Consider the following 15,114-nt stretch of genomic DNA (forward strand, 5'->3'; position numbering starts at 1 on the left):
AGTGTGCGTTCGCACACTCCTTGAAATTTAGGGTGTGCGTTCGCACACTCATTGTGTGCGTTCGCACACTACCTAAAATTTGGCAGATTCAAAATCCCAACGGTCAGTTTATAGATTTGCCTCTTAGGAACGCGTCTGTCAAATTTCAGCTCGATCCAACGGTTCAATTGGGAGAGATCGTCGTTTTACTAAACAGTGTCAGTGTGCAGGCAGCACATGCACATTGTCTTGAAAACTCCTTAAAACTTCATTGAAATGAAACTAAATCCTAAAACTTAAAAGTATTATACGTATGGGAATACGAGATTCACGTCTAATCATTAAACATTAATTATTTATCAGACGTGTCAGAGCAGAGAGGTCAGTAGACGTGGGATAGCAAGGGCATATCATTTCATCGACCATATTTGTGATTGGATTGCGGTCACTGTGAGTTGCACTTTACTTTCGTGTATTATATATTAAAGCTATTTTATATAGATATATATACTGTTTATACGCATCGCATTACCTATAATTGATTGAAATGTTATATGTTTACTTAATTTCTATATACGAGAACTAGTATGCGATCCGAAGAAACTAGCTACCTATTGGGTGTCAATAGGCTGTGTGATCACCAGTATCGAGTCAGTCTAGTATGTTTGCATTGAGAAATGACTTGACACAGCTGGGAGCTGTTGATGATTATGATATTTACGATTGGGTTATGATTTCGATACGCAGAGTGAACTCGGCTACGGTGTAGCCTGGAAGTCCCCGTATCGAGTGGCTGGGCCACCAGCGAGTTGGACTCGCAATTGATATTTACTATTGGGTTGAATGATATATGATTATTCGAGAGATGTGTCGCATGCTAGGATATTAGTTTCACACGGATCGAATACATGTTTATATGTTTTATATTATTGTTTTCTTGAGATGCGATGCTATGTTTTTAAATTAATACCGTTAGTAAAATGCAACCTCACTCAGTATTTTCCCAAATACTGACCCCTCACCTTTGATGTTTTCAGGTACTTAGTATGTGGACCTAGCTAGAGGCCAATTTAGAAGTCCAGAAGTCAGTTGTATATGTTTAGTATCTGACTTCTGTGAATGCTGCAGTAGTGGTCCCGCGTTGACAGAGTTGTAGCCTAGACAGCAGTACACATTGAGTGTACATATTACTTGCTGTCCAGTTTAGATGTTTTGTAGGCTACGTGTTTTATATGTGGTGCATGGCACTAGGTGCCAGTGATATGTTGGATACACTAACTGATGTATATAATACCGCGAGGCCAGTTCGTACGAGGTACGGTAACTAGAGCCCGCGAGGATAACAGAACAGTTAGTGTAAATGTTTGTGTATACATGTTATGTATACTTGCTTCTGTTGCTTTATGCTATTTGTTTATTATTTGCGAAAAATTAATAGTGATTTAAGGCTTGCTACGGGTTCCGGAGCTACCACTCCCGTTCCCTAGCGCCGGTTGCGGCTTAATATTTTGGGTCGTGACAATTGTGGTATCAGAGCAGTTGGTCCAGTTACCACTGCTAGTTTGTTTCAGATGTCTGTCTGAATTGTGAAACTCTGTCAGTAAGTAAACCTAGGAACTACTGCAGCAAGAGAGTCAAACCTTAGTTGTTTGCATTCATTTGATCTGTGCATTAGTAGTATATGGAATAACGCGCGCGAACCAGGACTATTAAGCTAGCAAGTGACTAGTATCTCTTTATACGGATGACTAAGGCAACTAAGTATTTGTTGCTTATGCTAAGAGATAGAAAATGGTTAAATGTTTGCAAATGTGAGCGGCTAAGGTAACTAAGTGTTTATTACTTGTGCAAGGGGGTATTCAGTAATTACGTATTTGCGAATTACATACAGATTGATTGAATGTTAAATATTTATAGCACCTTATAAGTTTATATTGAAGTTAAGCGAGGAAAAAGGGGCTCAGATGGTCGGTGACGTTAGATATTGTTTCTTTTCAGCATGTCTGGGCAAAATGGAGCTCAGCTACATGCTGTAGAGAAACAGGAGGAAGTGCCTCCTACATATCCAAATGGATTTCATAACGAAGTAGCCAGACCATCTGGAATCCACCAGAATGGATTCCACATAGATGTTGGGAGATCATCTGAGATATATCAGAATGGTTTCATGTCAGTATCAGAAATTGATAGTTCTTCTAGGGTTAGAGGTAGAACTCACTCGCTTGAAATGGAACACAGTGAGGAAAGTGAGGAAGATCCCGAGGAAAATTCAGAGGAGGATCTAGAGGAAGAATCAGAAGAAGTTCCTCAAGAGGAGGACTTTAAAGAAGAAGAGTTATCAGATGAGTCAGATGACGAGGAATATCGGAGTGAACATTTCTAATCCAATGTGCGGAGATACTGCAATTTGCGAGAGGATACAGAGATAGCTAAAGGTCAGGGACATGTGATTTTGAATCAGGTTAGGAGGCAGATGCGCTCCTTCTCTAGGGGAATGCTACCAGTGGAACTGTATTCCATTGACTGTTTATGTATGGTCGAAGTAATTCCAGATCTTGATGAAGATAATGAGACAGTCAACCGTAGTTATGTGAAGGGATTAGGACCAGAGTTTGATGAGCTATATGAGCATGTTCACGAGCATTTTGGGACGCTCACTATAATGGCTCGTAGGATCAAGGCTGACCGCGAGTGGGATGGAAATCCTGTTCGACTCTACTTTTTGGAACTTGCGTTCTATCCAGACTATTATAGTCGATCCTCTGGTATTAGGACTAACCCCCACTCCGTGCATAGAGGCGGAGTCAACTCCAGTAGAAGAGTTAAGGGTCGACACACTGGAATAGTTATTAAGAAACCTAGTGTTCTACATCAGGCACCCTTAGGTATAAATGATTAATATGCTTTGAGTATTTGTGTTTATATGTTGCATTGTTGTGTATATGTTTACTGCATGCATGATAGAGCATAACGAGTAGAATGTACCTATAGGATGATACCTCAGAGAAGTAAGAACCTATAGGAAGCGCTGTTGTTAAACACGCGACTAATAAAAGAATATATAAACATAATTTACAAAAGCAATAACATAATAAACACCATATAATACATTTGTTGTAAACGTAATCCCTATATTACGTTCTAGAAGTTGTGAAGAAAGAGATGGGTTACCAACAGGGAATCGATATGAAACATCGGTACCTGCGTTTTTACAGCAATAGAATGTTGCAGAAGTAGATGTGGTGATTACAGCAGTAGAAAATGTTGAATTAAATTAAGTTATCGGAGATATGGAGAAAGAATTGATGTGATAGGAGAATAGTCAGGAAAATGACAGAAGGTGACAGCAATACAAAAATTTGAAATATACTCAATAAGTAAAAAGAAAGCCGTTGAAAGTCGCAGAGTGTACAATCTAGAGTAAACTTATAATTTTATGAAGATTTTGAAAGTTTTTATGATTTTTCAAGGTACAATTGTGCTCAGACATAGCATATGATATTGCATAATCACGATAGGAATGCATAAAAGATTGATTTTCAAAATTTTAGATCATGCATCATATCTTTACAATGATAAAGAAAATGCAATTTCGAGCAACTCTTTGGTGATGAGAGGTGTCATCACTCTGAGCTACAATTGTATTATCGATTTCAAACGATTTATGAAAAGTGATTTAAAAGAGCTGGCCAGCCAAAGAATGTTTTGAAATCTTTTGTTTGATGAGTGAACTCAGATGCGAAACTCTGCGATGAATAATAAAAGATTCTTAATAAATAAGAATAAAATTGTAAAAGAAACCCCAATAATAGAACAAAGCCGTATTAATGATTAATTGCGACGAAGCAAACGAGATTGAAGTAAAGTTTGAATAAGAAGTTATCGCCAAAGAGCATACGTGGTTAAGATGCGATGCACTGGCAATATCTAAGGATACAGTATTTATCCTTATGATAGAACAAAGAATGAAATGACAGAGAATCATGTTAGATAAAAAAAAACGTAACAAATACGTAAGGACGAAGAATATAACGATTATTCATATGGTGAAATAAGTAGTATAGCGAACGAGGAACACAATAGAGAAAAGAAATTGAAAGTATAAAGGAAGAGAAGATGATACTATAAATGATGAACATGAAGTGATATTTAAAGGATATAACTTTATCAATATCAGTGTTCGAAGATACAGAAATAGAAAGAGAAAGGATACGAAATGATGAAGCAGACGATTTTGCAAAATGTGAAGGTGATTTTGCAAGATATGAAAGTTAGAAATTTGATAGATCAAGAGAGATAATGATGCTATATGACTGATATTAAGTGAAGTCACTAATATCAGCATTGAGAGTTATAAGTTGTGTTAACAGAAAGGAGAAAAGTTAAATTGTAAAATTCTAGTATAAGGAGAAAGGCACACGTATAGGCATACGTGTCAGTAAATGTAAGAATTGTGGATAATATGAAAGAAAGTATAATGAGGAAACTCATATACCTTTAAGATTTAGTAAGATGAATAGAGGAGAAAGTTCTAGAAATACGTCAGAAGGATTATCAGAATAGAACAATAATAATGGAGCTATTATAAATGGAGAAGAGACGTAACGGATACAGTAAGTAAAGGATAGGATGATATTTCATTGCTATTGGACAGGTAGAAGTGAACTGTATCTAAGAAGCCACGGTGTCATAAGCACGAGAGATGATACTAGTACAGAGAAAATAAGTTGTTTAAAAGATAACTAGAATCTGGACATAAATGCTGAAGAAGCATAAGGAATATAGGACAATAAAACTGAACTATTCCCTAATTATGGGAAACACAAAGTCAAGTACAATCTAAAATGTTAAGAATAAGCGGAAAACACTTCAAGAAGAAGATGAAAATCAGAATAAGGACAAACTAAGAAACAATCATAATCAGTATTGAGCCAATACCTTGAAGGGTGAGAATAAAATAGTGGAACTACTCAGAAGCAAGAAGTAGAAGTGTAAGATGAAAAAGAAAGTTGTTTATACAGTAAGAAGGAATAACGATAAAGAAAGTAAATAAGTTATTAAGAATCTACTGAATCTGTTAAATATTAAAGGTAAAGATGAAGTTAAGCAAAGGCTAACTAACGAAAAGGATTCTTGAAATAGTTAAATGTTAAAGAAACATATGAGATTCTTACGAGATCATCATGAAAAAGGAACGGTAACACAAAGGTAAGACAGCTTTGACTGGAAAGTCAATAAAAGACTTGAAACGTACCTCAAAAGGATAATGAGAGAGAAGTGAAAAGGATAAGAATACGAATAGTATTAGTAACAAAGGCAACTGTACAAGCCATACGATTAAAAGTAACGTGAAATGAAACGTTTAAGACAACAGTAAAGGATGAAGGATCACGACCAACAGAACGACGTGAAGTTCATGATAGATTAAAGGAGCAAAGGAAAGAGAAATGGAAGATAGTGAAAAGAGTATCAAGTTTAGCTATGTTAAGAAAAAGTGAAAGTATTAAACATAGTGCAAGTTGAGAAAGATTGGTTAATGAAGAATGAAGTGTCAGAGAATGACAGTAAGGAGTGGAAAATGACAAGAACCAGTTAAGAAAGGAAAGTGATAAGTACAGACGATAGGAAAGATCATAACTGCAAGTTATGATTACAAGAGAAAATATTCATAGGAATATGAATAAAGTAAGTACGTCATTAAAGGTGTAATCAATACGACGTGACTATTCACGTATAAAAGAGACAAGTAGCGACCCGATGACGATTAAGAATGAGACAATAAAGTTGGAAAGTATCAAGTGAGGATTAGTCGACGCTAATGATGACCAGGAAGATCACGACTAGTTGTAGATGACGAAAAGAGACGAGACGAGAGTAACAATAAGAAGATTCTCAGCTATGCTATGATAAGAGACTACTATGAGCAAGATAGATAATCGATTAGTGATAAGTGTAAGGTCACAGCTTTAGGCGGAAAGCTAAGAGTTAAAGTAAAAGAAAAAGCTATGATTAACACATAGTAATGGACGTCAAGGAAGATATAAGAATAATTTAAAGTCCCAACAAGTTTTATGAAAATTCGAGGACGAATTTTTATAAGGGGAGAAGAATGTAATACCCCAAAATATTTAATTATCTAATTGGATCACGTGTCCAGTTTGGAATTGCCAGAGTGGCAAAATCGGAAAGTTTTCCGATAAATAAGTTTTAGTAGGTCGGTTTTGGAAAGGATTATTGCGGAGAAATTAACATCATATTTCAATTCTAAGAGGAAAAATGGCAAGAAAAGCCCAAAATAGAGTACAGGGACCAAAGTGGTAATTTAGCCACTTTGTGTCGAAAAATGAAAATTTATAAGTTTTGACGGGAAAGTATTGATATCGAGCTTCGTATTATTTATTGGATATAAATAATGCGTATAAGTTATAATAAGAGAAGTCAACGATTTAGTTATGGACCAAATCGTACAAAAGAAAAGTTTTAAAGATAAGTTGTAACAAAGAAAGAAAAGAGGGATTAAAACATACTTTTAACCATACATATATGAGATTTCCATTTGAATGAAGAAATCAGAAGAGAAAGGAAAGCTCCAGAAGCAAATCATCGTTCTCGATCGTTTCGCCGCCGTTTCTCCGTTCGACGTCCGATTCGAGTGATTTTCGCGGCGATTTCTTCAGAATCCCGTCCTCTATCAATCCCAAACTCCGTTATAAGGTAATTCTTTCATATTGGATGTTAAATTTGGATAGTAAAGGGCTGTTTTGAGTTAGGATTTTGTTTGGATTGAATTTGACGTTTTTGAAGTTATTATAGCGTTTTAATGAAAACCGAGATGCGGGTTTTGTATAGTTGGATGTATAGCACGTCGGGATAGCTGAAAAGCCCCGGAAAACGACTTTCCGGGGGGCTGTCAAGGGTGTGCGTTCGCACACATTGAGTGTGCGTTCGCACACTCCTTGAAATTTAGGGTGTGCGTTCGCACACTCATTGTGTGCGTTCGCACACTACCTAAAATTTGGCAGATTCAAAATCCCAACGGTCAGTTTATAGATTTGCCTCTTAGGAACGCGTCTGTCAAATTTCAGCTCGATCCAACGGTTCAATTGGGAGAGATCGTCGTTTTACTAAACAGTGTCAGTGTGCAGGCAGCACATGCACATTGTCTTGAAAACTCCTTAAAACTTCATTGAAATGAAACTAAATCCTAAAACTTAAAAGTATTATACGTATGGGAATACGAGATTCACGTCTAATCATTAAACATTAATTATTTATCAGACGTGTCAGAGCAGAGAGGTCAGTAGACGTGGGATAGCAAGGGCATATCATTTCATCGACCATATTTGTGATTGGATTGCGGTCACTGTGAGTTGCACTTTACTTTCGTGTATTATATATTAAAGCTATTTTATATAGATATATATACTGTTTATACGCATCGCATTACCTATAATTGATTGAAATGTTATATGTTTACTTAATTTCTATATACGAGAACTAGTATGCGATCCGAAGAAACTAGCTACCTATTGGGTGTCAATAGGCTGTGTGATCACCAGTATCGAGTCAGTCTAGTATGTTTGCATTGAGAAATGACTTGACACAGCTGGGAGCTGTTGATGATTATGATATTTACGATTGGGTTATGATTTCGATACGCAGAGTGAACTCGGCTACGGTGTAGCCTGGAAGTCCCCGTATCGAGTGGCTGGGCCACCAGCGAGTTGGACTCGCAATTGATATTTACGATTGGGTTGAATGATATATGATTATTCGAGAGATGTGTCGCATGCTAGGATATTAGTTTCACACGGATCGAATACATGTATATATGTTTTATATTATTGTTTTCTTGAGATGCGATGCTATGTTTTTAAATTAATACCGTTAGTAAAATGCAACCTCACTCAGTATTTTCCCAAATACTGACCCCTCACCTTTGATGTTTTCAGGTACTTAGTATGTGGACCTAGCTAGAGGCCAATTTAGAAGTCCAGAAGTCAGTTGTATATGTTTAGTATCTGACTTCTGTGAATGCTGCAGTAGTGGTCCCGCGTTGACAGAGTTGTAGCCTAGACAGCAGTACACATTGAGTGTACATATTACTTGCTGTCCAGTTTAGATGTTTTGTAGGCTACGTGTTTTATATGTGGTGCATGGCACTAGGTGCCAGTGATATGTTGGATACACTAACTGATGTATATAATACCGCGAGGCCAGTTCGTACGAGGTACGGTAACTAGAGCCCGTGAGGATAACAGAACAGTTAGTGTAAATGTTTGTGTATACATGTTATGTATACTTGCTTCTGTTGCTTTATGCTATTTGTTTATTATTTGCGAAAAATTAATAGTGATTTAAGGCTTGCTACGGGTTCCGGAGCTACCACTCCCGTTCCCTAGCGCCGGTTGCGGCTTAATATTTTGGGTCGTGACATTTGGATTTGTTTTTGTAACGTTTGTTAACGTTTAAATTTGTTTCGTAACGTTTGTAAACGTTTGGTTTTATTTCGTAACCTTTATAAACGTTTTTCTAAAATTGCTAAAATGGGGAAACGTTTGGATTTGTTTCGTAACGTTTGTAATGGTTTGGCTTAAATCGCTAAAAAGGTGAAAGGTTTGGATTTGTTTTGTAATGTTTGTAAACGTTAGGCTTAAATTGCTAAAAAATGTGAAACGTTTTTTGTTCCGTAATGTTTGTAAACATTTAGATTTATTTCGTAACGTTTTAAATATTTGGCTTAAATCGCTAAAAAGGTTAAACGTTTTGTTTTGTTTTGAAACGTTTGGCTTAAATTGCTAAAAAGGTGAAACTTTTGGATTTGTTTCGTAACTTTTGTAAACGTTTGACTTAAATTGCCAAAAAGGTGAAACACTTGGATTTGTTCGTAACTTTTGTAAACGTTTGGCTAAATAGCTAAAAAGGTTAAACAATTGAATTTGTTTCGTATGGTTTGTAAACGTTTGGCTTAAATCGCTAAAAATGTGAGACGTTTGGTTTTGTTCCGTAACGTTTGTAAACGTTTGGCTTAAATCGCTAAAAACGTGACACGTTTGGTTTTGTTTCGTAACGTTTGTAAACGTTTGGCTTAAATCGCAAAAAAGTGGAAACATTTGGATTTGTTTCGTAACGTTTGTAAACGTTTGACTTAAATTGCTAAAAACGAGAAACGTTTGGAATTGTTTCGTAACGTTTGTAAACGTTTGGCTTAAATGAAAAAGAGGTGAAACGTTTGGATTTCTTTCGTAACGTTTGTAAACGTTTGGCTTAAATCGATAAAAAGGGGAAACATTTGAATTTGTTTCATACATTTGTAACCGTTTGGCTTAAATCGCAAAAAGTGGAAACATTTTGATTTGTTTCGTAATGTTTGTAAACGTTTGACTTAAATTGCTAAAAAGGAGAAATGTTTGGATTTGTTTCGTAACGTTTGTAAACGTTTGGCTTAAATCACTAATGAAGTGAAACGTTTGGATTTTTTTCTTAACGTTTGTAAACGTTTGGCTTAAATCGCTAAAAAAGTGAAATGTTTGGATTTGTAAAGTAACGTTTGTAAACGTTTGGTTTAAATCCCTAAAAACGGGAAACTTTTAGATTTGTTTCGTAACTTTTGTAAACGTTTGGCTCTAATCGTTAAAAAGGTGAAACGTTTGGATTTGTTTCGTAACGTTTGTAAATGTTTGGTTTAAATTTTCTAAAAAGGTGCAACGCTTGGATTTGTTTCGTAACGTTTGTAAACGCTTGGCTTAAATTGCTAAAAAGGTAAAACATTTATATTAGTTTCGTAACCTTTGTAAACGTTTGGCTTAAATCACTAAAAAGGTGAAACGTTTGGATTTGTTTCGTAACGATTGTAATGTTTGGCTTAGATCGCTAAAAAGGTGAAACATTTGAATTTGTTTTGTAACATTTGTAAACATTTGGGTTCAATCACTAAAAAGGTAAACATTCGGATTTGTTTCGTAACGTTTGTAAACGTTTGGCATAAATTGCTAAAAAGGTGAAATGTTTGGATATTTTTTTGTAATGTTTTAAACGTTTGGCTTAAATCGCCAAAATGTGGAAACGTTTGGATTTGTTTCGTAACGTTTGTAAACGTTGGGCTTAAATTGCTAAAAAGGTGAAATCTTTGGTTTTGTTTCGTAACGTTTGTAAACGTTCGGCTTATATCGCTAAAAAGGTGAAACGTTTGAATTTACTTCGTAACGTTTGTAAACGTTTGGATTCAATCGCTAAAAAGGTGAAACGCTTGGATTTGTTTCGGAACGTTTGTAAACGTTTGGCTTAAATTACTAAAAAGGTGAAAAACTTGGATGTGTTTCGGAACGTTTGTAAACGTTTGGCTTAAATTGCTAAAGAGGGGAAACACTTGGATTTGTTTCGTAACGTTTGCAAACGTTTGGCTTAAAATGCGAAAAAGGCGAAATGCTTGGTTTTGTTTCGTAATGTTTGTAAGGGTTTGGCTTAAATCGCTAAAAATGTGAAATGTTCGGTTTTGTTTCGTAACGTTCTCTGCTGCTGAAAAGACGGCTGAGCAACACTAGCCGACGACACTTGCTGCCCAGATGTCGGACACTCTCTCGCAAAATGGCCCGGTTGGCCACAAGCATAGCAGCTACCCGGTGCTACCGTACAAACTCCAAAGTGCCTACGCCTGCAGTTCTGATAAAAACGAACACTGGATGCTCCACTGCTACCCTGTCCAAAACTACGGCTACCACTGCTGTAACTAGAACTGTAGGAATACGGCTGATATCCCCCCCGTTTACCCCCTTTCTTACTCTTGTACTGGGAAGACTTGGACTGATAGCTACTGCTACCACTTTGCTGCCCACTACTCTGAACAACATCGCCCACCTTCTTGGTCTCAGTCATTTTCCAAAAGTGTAATAAATTTGTCTCCATCCGACAAGCACTATCCACTAGAACCAGAAATTCCTTGCTCGTCTCAGTCAGAAGAGTGATGAAATCTGAGCCTTAACCTTTCACATTCCTGTCGTTCACCCTTTGCTGCTCAATCTGCAGATCTGGGGAAAAACGACACAGCCTCGCAAATTCAGTAGTGTACTCATTCACCGACCTGTCTCCCCTTTTCAAAACCAGCAATCTGTCTCTATGACCTTCAGTCACTGAAAAAGGAAATTAAAAGTTCTTGAATCGAGTCACAAAATCCTCCCAAGTAATAGTAGCCATTTCAGCCCGAATGGCACTACGAAACCAATCACTTGCAGAACCCTTCAAGGACATTTCCACTAACATAATAGTTTGCCTCTCAGTAGCCTGCAATCTCTGAGCATTCTGCTCAACTTCCTCCAGAAAGTCTAGGGCATCACCGTCGCCCGAAAACTCAGTCGACTTTAGCCTTGCATAAGCCAACACCAAATCTTTGTCAGTGGTTCCGCCACCACCAACTGCAACACCACCAGCCTGTGGCACCTGCTGCTGTACAATCTGTCCGAGCATAGCATACTGGTTCTGCATAGCGTTCTGTCCCGCCTGCAGTTGCACTTGATTGTTTTGGAGTGCAGTGATCCCAGCTAGAAACGTCGTGAAGTCAAATGGATCAATAGGAGCTTGTGGTACACCTGGTGCCTGAAAGCCTGCACCACCACATCCCCTACCTCTGCCTCCAGCAGCCTGTCCTCTACCACCCCATCCTCTGCCAGCTCGGCCTCTTCCAGCCGGAACTCCGCCTGCACGTCCCCTGCCAACTTGAACCCCTAGTTCATGCTGGTCAACCTCAATCGAGATAGCGTCATCAGCTTCAGCCTCAGCCTGAGCTGCAGCACGCCTACGAGTGTTCATTCCTAAGAATGAAACAAATGATTCTCAAAACAAAGCCCTCAAGGCAACACTCAAAGTAAATTTAAATAGCTCAAAAATCAACAATTTAACCAAAGTAATAACAATAACATTCCAAAGTAAGCATAAACTTCGCAAAGTAAACATTAGTAAGACATAAGGCCGACTCAAATATCCCTAAAGGTGAAGGTAGAAAGTTTTGAAAACAAATGATGACGTTTCAAAAGACAAGACTTGAATCCTAACTCCGCAGTAGATCATATAACACAACCGTAACACTTAACATGCTTTAAAGCGATAAACACATAACATGCAAAAATCTGGTCTTATTTCGAAACTAAGGCTCTGATACCAACTTTGTCACGACCCAATTTCATTGATCGCGACCGGCGCTAGGGTATGGGTATGGTCATACCAAAACCTGTAGCAAGCCTCGCGGAAAACCTTATATTAAATATAGACCTGCAAGAAAACCAATGCTCGGGGGCAACCGAGACTTCAGCTTAAGTCTAACAACTTATATAGCAGTTCTAGTATAATTAATTGATAGCAATTCGAAACTATGAAACATGTCTCATATAATAATAACCCAATGTAACATGCTTAAGTATAATAATATAAAAGTTGTACCACTACGACAAACCAAAGTACAATTAGTTCTACTGCGGTCTAAGAAATAAAACAGTAAACCAGTCTGATAACATAAAAGACCTCCGAGGAATCAAAAGATCGGAGATGACCAACGCTCTCAAAATCATAAACGTGGAAAGTTTGGAAAACAACGGGGTGAGATATACTGAGATGAGTTCATAATGCTATTTACATTTATTAAGTTTAACACCCTTAAAACAAATCTTTTTATACTAATATATATACTTGATTATGGAAAACAATATTGAAATGAAATCCCAAAGTATTTTACCCAAAGTAGATGGGAACAAATCCTCATCGATTCCCAAAGTAGGCCAGACATTGGTCAGCCAATCCCAAAGTACTTACCGGTGCACACAGTCTCGATACAAGCCTATCGAGTAGCTCGTTTCAATCCAGATCCGTAATCCTTAAAACAGTTCACAAACATTTGATATACTAAAATAACGTGAATCTTGGCAAACAACTAACCCTGCGTAGACTCCAACGCACGAGCAGTTGACGGGTCTAAAACATTATATAAGTCACAATCCGAACAACCCCTAACTTTAAGAATACTAGACTCCACATAGGACTAGTATTTCACAACACAACCAAAGTTTCAAACAAGGTAATCAAAATACCACCAAGTATCCATATAACTAATTAACAAATAAAGCAAGTTAAGCTTAGGCGATTTCTTATCTTTTAAAACGAAACCAAAGTACTTAAATACTTAAATAGTTTTTACAAAACAATTGCAGTTCCCAAAGTAGTGTGTTAGCCTTACTGCAGTATAGCTCAACACAACATGTTGGGAGACCACGTCTAACCCGACCCATCCATAAACCAAGTTTAAAACCAAAGTCTTAAATCAACCTTAATGAAATCAAATTATTTTAAATAAGAACTCACTCTGTAACTTAATAATGCCATAAACAATTAAGCTTGCTAACACTTAGCAAGCATCACCCCAAGTGCATTTAAAATATATCACCTCAAATAGAATCAATAAGATTCAACATCCTTTGAATATCAACTTGAAGTTAAAATAATTCAACCGAGCCCATAATGACATATAATGTCTTGTATGCCTTATATTATTTAATTTGAGTCAATTCACATCCTAAGATAATCTAATCATTCTTTAAACAAGTTTTAAACCATCTTCTAAACAATTTCCAGCCTTTAGTAATAAGTTAAAACCGAGTTAAATTTCAAAAATGTTAACCAAACTATACACTATTCCATTTAAACGATTTCTCAAAATCACCCCATGTATTGTTTAGCATCTAATACCCTATGATCCATTACTTTGAAATTTCTAGATTTTAGTTTAATCTTAAAACATAATTTTATCTCAAAAGCATTAATCAAGCGATATTAAAATTCGTTCACAAGATTTCCCCAACACACCCAATGTACGTTTGATGTCTAGCAAGCTAAGATTAGCTTTTAAGAAATTTTCAAATTTTTTAAATAAGCATCAAAAACAGTTTATAACCCAAAATCTTTAGCAATTCGATAAGTCTATCAATTGTAATATTAAAACGAAATCACCTAATGTACAAATAAAATTCAAGACACTAATATAACATCAAATTTAGATTTTCCAGAATTTATAATTCAAGAAACGCAGAATTTACAATCAAACCACCAAAGTTATCAAAGCAATTGAATATATAGCAATCTCTACAAATCAAAACAAGGGATATAAGCAACTAACCTCTTGAGATGGATTAAGAACAACAATCAAGAGAGGAACTCAAAAAAATATTGATCTACAATCAGCCTACAACCAATTCATATAATAGCTAATGAATTTATAATTGATAGATATGATAATCAATGGATTAAACCATAAGGAGAGGATTAGAATACTTGCAATTGATGGAAATAGGCATAGGAATGATAGAAAATGATTAAGAGAAATGCTACAGCCGTTTTAGGGTTTTAGAGAAAGTGTAAAATCAGTTTAGGCCGAATTAGGTGAGTTTAAATAGAAATCAGCTAACTGAACAATGCACGCGTCGCGCCCGCTACACCTATATCGCGCCCGCGATACATGAATCGCGCCCATGATTCATGCATGTCGTGCCCGCGAAATGCTACTGACTCTGATGAAAAATTAGGATTTTGAATTTGAAATCGAAAACGTTTCAAACTCCGAGATTACTTCTAATACATCTTAAAACACATTTTAAAAGGTTTGGAACATTCGAAATGCGAATCTAAGTGGTCGAACCACTCAAACGAACCCAAGGTACCGTTTAGACTTAACGGAACAAGTTAGAAAAATACCAGATGTTACCATATGCTTGGTTTTGTTTCGTAACGTTTGTAAGGGTTTGGCTTAAATCGCTGAAAGTGGGAAACGTTTGGATTTGTTAAGTAACGTTTGTAAACGTTTGGCTTAAATCCCTAAAAAGGGGAAATTTTTGGATTTGTTTCGTAACTTTTGTAAACGTTTGGCTCTAATTTGTAAAAAGGTGAAACGTTTTGATTTGTTTCGTAACGTTTGTAAACGTTTGGCTTGTATTTCTAAAAAGGTGCAACGCTTGGATTTGTTTCGCAACGTTTGTAAACGCTTGGCTTAAATTGCTAAAAAGGTAAAACATTTATATTAGTTTCGTAACCTTTGTAAACATTTGGCTTAAATCACTAAAAAGGTGAAACGTTAGGATTTGTTTCGTAACGTTTGTA

The sequence above is a fragment of the Mercurialis annua genome, linkage group LG3 (genome assembly GCF_937616625.2).
Source record: "Mercurialis annua linkage group LG3, ddMerAnnu1.2, whole genome shotgun sequence".
NCBI lineage: Eukaryota > Viridiplantae > Streptophyta > Magnoliopsida > Malpighiales > Euphorbiaceae > Mercurialis > Mercurialis annua.